Raw genomic sequence first — 6,897 nt, 5'->3', positions numbered from 1 at the left:
CAGACTGTTAAATTCACTCAGATAAACACATTGTTCTGCTCTTTCTTTAATCTATATTATTCCAGATATTACAGTTGCTTGGATTTCTGGTTCAAAATCTAGCTGATTATAAAATTCATTTTGACTGAGTTTTGTAATACAGACTCTTGGTTCCTTTCCCTAGAGGTTCTACTTTGATTTTGAAAAACTTCACCAGAGAGAACCATGCAAATAAGACAAAGGGGCCTCATGCACTTTTCACTTGACAAACTGAAATTCTATGAAGCTTTCCCTCTAGGCAGTAGTATCTCCTCCTGTCAACTCAACTTACTGAGGAAAGTCGCCACATTCTCAGAGGCTAGTTTGTGCCTTACCTGAATTTTTTTAACTGCTTTAATGGAAGGAATGTGCCCTATGCTCTCCTGGGGCATATGGTCTAATATGCACTCTGACCATCACAAGTTAAAATGATTCTTACACTCCCCTATTTGCCACTAAGACTTCTAACCCCCTTCGAAACCTTCCTCAAAGGAAGTCCCAGGATCTTAACTCACCTCTGCTTGGCTCTCTTTGTTTTCAAGCTTCATGAACTCTTTTCAGCAACTAATTAGTATTGTCTCCAGAAGTCCCTGGCAGGATGTGGAAACTCCCACGTCAATAAATTGTTTCTTATCCAGCCTCCCAAGACTGGTCCACAAATTCTCATGATCAACACCAAACATATCCACCATTCCTCCTGGAATATATTAGGCCCACCATGTAATCTTTTGCACCCTTACCCAGAGACATGCAGTATTTTCTTGCTCAAACTGACCTGACCATTGGCTTGGGTGGTAACAAATCTTATAGTAACAGACATGCCAGTTGAACAGAATACAAAGCTCACATAGAGACCCTAGTTTATATGAAAATTCAGCATTTGATAAAGGCAGTATTTCAAATTACTGGGACAAAAATAAAAGGATTCATGAATAAATGACCGGAAAAACTAGAAAGTTAAATGGAAAAAATTAAGAATTAAATCTCTATTTCATACCATACACAAGAAGAGAATTCCATATAGATTAGAAATTTAATTATTAGAGTTCTAATTACTAAACTCTATTCTGGCGATAATTACTAGAGGAAGCATGGATTAATTCTTCGCAACCTGTGTGAAGGGAGAGACTCCCCAAGCATGATCAAAAGTTTAGATGCATTAAAGGAAAAGACTGATATATAAGACAATAAAACTAATGTAGATATTTGACAAGAAATTATCACAGTGAAAAAAGGATGAAAAAGCGGGACTCAATGTTTATTACATATCACAGAGTTAATAAGCTCAAAATCTAAAAATTCTAAGAAAAAAGATAAAAATCCTCACAAAATGATGTGCAAAGAATCTAATATATTAAAAAATATGACCAAATTCAATCAAGAGAAATGCAAAACAAAAGAACTCAGAAGTTTCATTTTTCACCTATAAGATAGGCAAAAATTCAATACTTTGACAATATACATTTTGGTAAGTCTGTGGGTAAATTGCCCTTATGCACATAGCTAGAGGGTATGAAAAAATGCAATCTTAATATAAGGATATTGTCAATATTTAGTGAAACTACATATGCTTTTGGATTTTGATCTAAAATGTAACTTCTAGGAACTGACCTTAAAGTTATACTTTTTAAAATACAAAAATTCACAAGCACAGGTTTATTCAACATGCCATTACTTGTGACTGAAACATATGTGAACAATCTGAATTCACATATATGAATTATTGAATACACCATGTTACATCAATACCATGAAATCCTCTGAATTACAAAAAGACATTTGAAGGCCATTATAAGCTGATTAAAAATGATGAAGAGAAAAAAGCAAAACAAAGACAGAGAGTGGAGTGATATCCAATATATATTAATAAGTGAAACAACAAGTGGAAAGATCTTTGTGTAAGTAAAAAGAAATGAGTGAGGGTATAAAAAATACATTCATTTGCTTTTATTTCATGATAAGGATAATTGGAAAGTAATCGATTTTTTTATTTATAGGGAGAGGGTAGGTCTAAGTTGGAGAGGATAAAATGAGAACTAATACTTTAATATACCTATTAGTACAGTTTTGACTCTTGGAACTATACTATGTTTTACATATACAAGCAAATTAATCAACAAGGGAAAACCCTAATATTGAATACAAGCAAAAATAGTTGAACATAATTTTATCTAAGATTTGAACCTACCCACAAAATAATAAAAAAGAACCAACAATAATAAAATTGAATATCTTTTTAACTATAATGTTTCAACTATATCCTTAGTGGAATATATTTTGAGCAAAAAGCACTACAAAGAAATTTTTCATTTTACTTGGTAATGTTTCCAAGTAGTGGTAGTGTAGTAATATTGAAGCTCTCCAGTGTATTATAACATTGAACAATGTGTTATATATTGATATTTGAGAGAATCAGGTGTTTCAATATGGAAGAAACAAAATACAAATGGGAACTGGGAAAAGAGAAAGAAAATTTTGTAGTTTTGAATTAGATTAAGAGGTATCATTATTAACTCATAATTACATAATATATGTTATGGTATGGCATTATATGATATATATCCTAATAACAATGAAAAAAACTAGCATTTCTAAATACTATACTCCATCAGAAGGAACTAGATCTCCTTAAAATACTGACCTATTCTATACTGGTGCAGGGGGAGTATGATGGCACAATGAACATCATGTTGTGACAGAAAGTGAATGATTAAAAAGATTGGAAGATGACTAGAGGGCATAGATGCTAACTTGAAGAGTTTTCTGTGGACCAAAATTTGTAAATCTAGGTGAAGCTCATATAAATGCTTATTTTATTATTCTTGCAAACTTTCTTTGGTACTGACCTATTAAAAAAGAAATTAAATTATTATAAACATTGATAAAAATAATTTGAATTTTTCACCTTCCCTTTTCTGTTTTCTACCTCTTTTTAACTGTCTCATTTCTATCACTTCAAATATTTAATATCTACATGTTATTATGCATATTATGCCAATTTCATTTCTATCTTTAATCTAAAACAACTAAATATGCTCACAATCGCATATTTTGCTGATGTTTTCTCAGCCCTAAATGGATTGCTTGAAACGCATCTTCTGGTATATTCATTAGGAAGGGCACATGAGCTTAGCTCTTCTTGAGTTTTTCAACCTTGAGAGTTGGATTATTTTTTATTTTCTTGAGTTTCTTGAAAGCACTACTCCATTGTTGTGTGTGTCTTTGTATGCTGTTTCCAGAATTCTAACCCAAACATAATTTCTTTTAATAATATATTTTTTAAAAAATATTCTGTTCCTTTATTTTGTTTTAAAATATATGTTGGATCTTCTATTCCTATATTATATTATCAATTGTGTCTGCTTTGTGCAATTTCACTATTTTTTTTTTTTTTTGTATTTTTGGCTATTTTCATTCTTCTCACATCCTCTACTTAAGCTTACAGCCATTTTTTCTCCATAGTGCACTATATACTTTAGGTTTCAATTCTCAGTTGGTATTTGTCTTTTATGCCATTTATTTTCTGAGTTTGATAAATGGTATTTCACAAATTCTTGCTGGTTTTCTTCCAGGAAGATAAGGGTGCTGGTAAAAATGTTAGGAGGTCCTGAGGCATAGGATCTGAACGTTTAGGACATGAATGAGTCTGACACATTTAATCTAGTTTCATTTCTCTATTGTTATATGAAAAGCCACTAAAAAGTGTGTTGTCTCAAAGCAAAGATTTATTAATTCTTAAGACTAATTGGATAAACTAATTATAGTTTGTCTTGGCCATTCTTTAACTGGTCTCATGTGTTCTCACTCATTCAGGTGCAATCAGCATGAGGTCAACTCAGGGTTGAGCTCAACCTGGACAGTTTGCTAAAATGACCTCTTTCTTAACTTCTTTCTTCTTCTCTTTGTAACATGGGAGTCTACAAGTAAACTTAAAGTTGTAAAGGCTATGAGTTGGAATTCCCACAATGTCACTTGCACCATATTCTATTGGTCACAGCAATTCACAAGGGCAACCCAATTAAAATAGTCACATTGCTAAGGCACAAACATACATGGAAGGAAGGAATTTATGTTCATTAAAATTATTACACAGCCCATCCCCACCAAAGAATGAACAAATTCCTGAATTTCCTTTGGTGGCAGAATCAACTCTCCTCATTTGAAAGAATTAGCTTTCTTCTGTTTTTCGTGACTAAACCTTGCAAAACATGCCTCATAAATTCATGTTGCTTTTCCTTAGGAATCGCTGCCATGGTCCATGCTTTACCTAGGGCCATGTTGAGTTTCATATTTCAACAGTGTCTGGACAGAAAAAACAAAGATCATCCTCTGGAATTAGATAGCTTCTACATCATACATGGACAAATGCTTACCAATATGTGCTGGCAGGAACCTAAGGAGCAGTGGATTTTAAGGACGCTAGATCAAGAAAGATGAAATTTGTGCCATTTTGACTTGATTCAATAGCATGACTATACTTACCTGAGATTTGGGATTTAATATCTCTGCTACATTACCAAGGAGATATGTGGTGGCTTATAGTTAATGAGATTGAAATCCAAGAACTTCCGTAATGAAGAAAGTAGTCTAAAGACTCAGGAGATAGAGATATCAGAATTAATTTATTATGTAAAATCTGTTCTGTCACCTGTTAATCATACCTTTTCTTTGGAGGATCCAAAGGGTACTCCTTTCAGAGAACTATTAAGAAATGCATTAGTAAGGGGTGGTATCAGCATCTTCAAGAGCTCTGTGGTACTTATCCTGGTAGACTCAAAATGCTGGCAGGGGTATTGCGAAGGAATTGGGTTCCCTAATCTCAAAGGGAATAATGGGGTCTTGAAGTTGTAGAGGTTCGGTAACACAATTTAACCATCATGGACAGGATGAGTTTATTTATCAACATGATTCACAGAGGTAAATGATTAATCAGTTTTTTAATATACTGAAATCCATAAATATGAAAGACATGAATAACTTATTAAATTGTTACTTGGTATATATTGGTCTGATGTAGTGGTGTGATGATACATGTCTAGCAAACAGATCTATGGGGACAGAAGCCCTTGATTTGTAGTGCTTTCCTATTAACATGGTGTAAATACTCCCACCAAAGCCAATGATAAACTACTAATGTGACATTAATTGACTCTGAAAAATCTAGAAAATTAACAGTCAGCTTTCACAATCAAGTGTGAGTCAGATGCAGAATGCTACTGGTACAGGGAAGGAGTGACTCATGTTATTGAATTCTCTGAACTAGTGCAAGTCACATGCTAGGAGACAGGTGATTCCCTCCCACATGTGAGGGAGGCACCAAATTCCTTGGGCCACCTCCCCTCCCTGCTTTGTTATGGCTCTCATTGTGTTTCCTTGTTGTGTCTTTCCATTGCATCTTCGTCATCTCATTGCATCACGTCATCTTTCTCCCTGCACCAGTCTCTCATGCCAGCTTCCTGTCCTCCTCTTGTTTTTTAGGAGGTACCAGGAACCGATGCTGGCATTCAACTTTTTGAGCCACATCCACTTCCCCCAAGGTTTTCATTTAGGAATTTGCTGATATGAAGTCATTTCTTTATTGGTCTTAATATTTATCACACTGTATTCTAACTTTTGTTTATTTTTAATATACTCCTTATGATTCTTGAGCCTCAACTGTGTATTATTCATCTCTGCATTCCAGTGTCTATCACATAGGGTGTACTAAATGCATGTCTGTTGAAGGATTTAATGAATGTGTACTTGAATAATCAAATGAATAGATGGTCACAATCCATATATACACTAACACATTTGAGCAAAGAATAAATAGAAAGATAGCTTGATGGAAAAATAAGACCTCTAAGAGAGTTTATTATGAGTCATTGTCATATGCCTGCATATTTGTATGACTTATAGACTCTAGCAATTCTGATATTTTGATAGGCTTTCTTTTTTTTTTTTTTTTTTGGCTTCTACTTTACATGACCTCATTATGCTGAAATTTGAAATTTTATTCTGGTTTGGTTCTTTTTTATGTTCTACCTCTTCCTCTATCATTTCACTCATTTCATTATCACTCACTCCATTTTTAAAAATTTCAGCTCCATTGTAATGCTTAAGAATATAATTTTTGGAGTTAGATTTTCTGAGTCTGAATTTTGGCTTTACCACTTGGTATGTGTTGTACTAAGTCCATTTAATTCACTACTTGAAGTCGTAATTTCTTCTTAAAAAATTCCGTTAATAAAAAACATGCCATGATGTTGTGTGAGGAATTAGTAAAATAAATCAAGTTAATATTTTGCTAAATATTTGTAAAATAGGTGATAGATATTACATTCTTCATAAATTTTGCCCTAGCATGCAAATGAGATTTAATCCCCAGGTTTATTCTTTTGACCATTTTAAATTTATCATACATATATCTAGTTACATATTGAATATTACCCCATAAGATTGTTGTGAGGACTTAATAAAATAAGCCAAGTCAAGTAATTATCTCCAAAAATGTAAACTATATTGTAGATGTTTTTATCACAATATTTGCCCTAGTAAATAAATCCGAACTAATTTCCATGTAACTTTTAGTAGTTCCTTGCTAGATATGAAGAATACATACTGCTGAATTTCATTCATATACAATTTAAAAATAGGCAAAACAAACTTTGGTATTATTTAAACAGAAGTTATCTCTGTGAGGAGGATGGAAAAATAAAGTCTAATAAGGGAACATTCAGGAGGCTACTGAGATTGGTAGTGTTCTATTTCTTGATCTACTTGTTGGTTAAAATGGTTTGTTCACAATGTTAAAATACATCAGGTTCTTTGCTTATGAACTGTGCATTTTCCTGTCTTTTTCTTATATTTTAAAATAATGTTTAGTTTTAAAAATTACTA

Source organism: Dasypus novemcinctus, chromosome 4 (genome assembly GCF_030445035.2).
Source record: "Dasypus novemcinctus isolate mDasNov1 chromosome 4, mDasNov1.1.hap2, whole genome shotgun sequence".
NCBI lineage: Eukaryota > Metazoa > Chordata > Mammalia > Cingulata > Dasypodidae > Dasypus > Dasypus novemcinctus.
Note: the sequence above shows the minus strand (reverse complement) of the source record.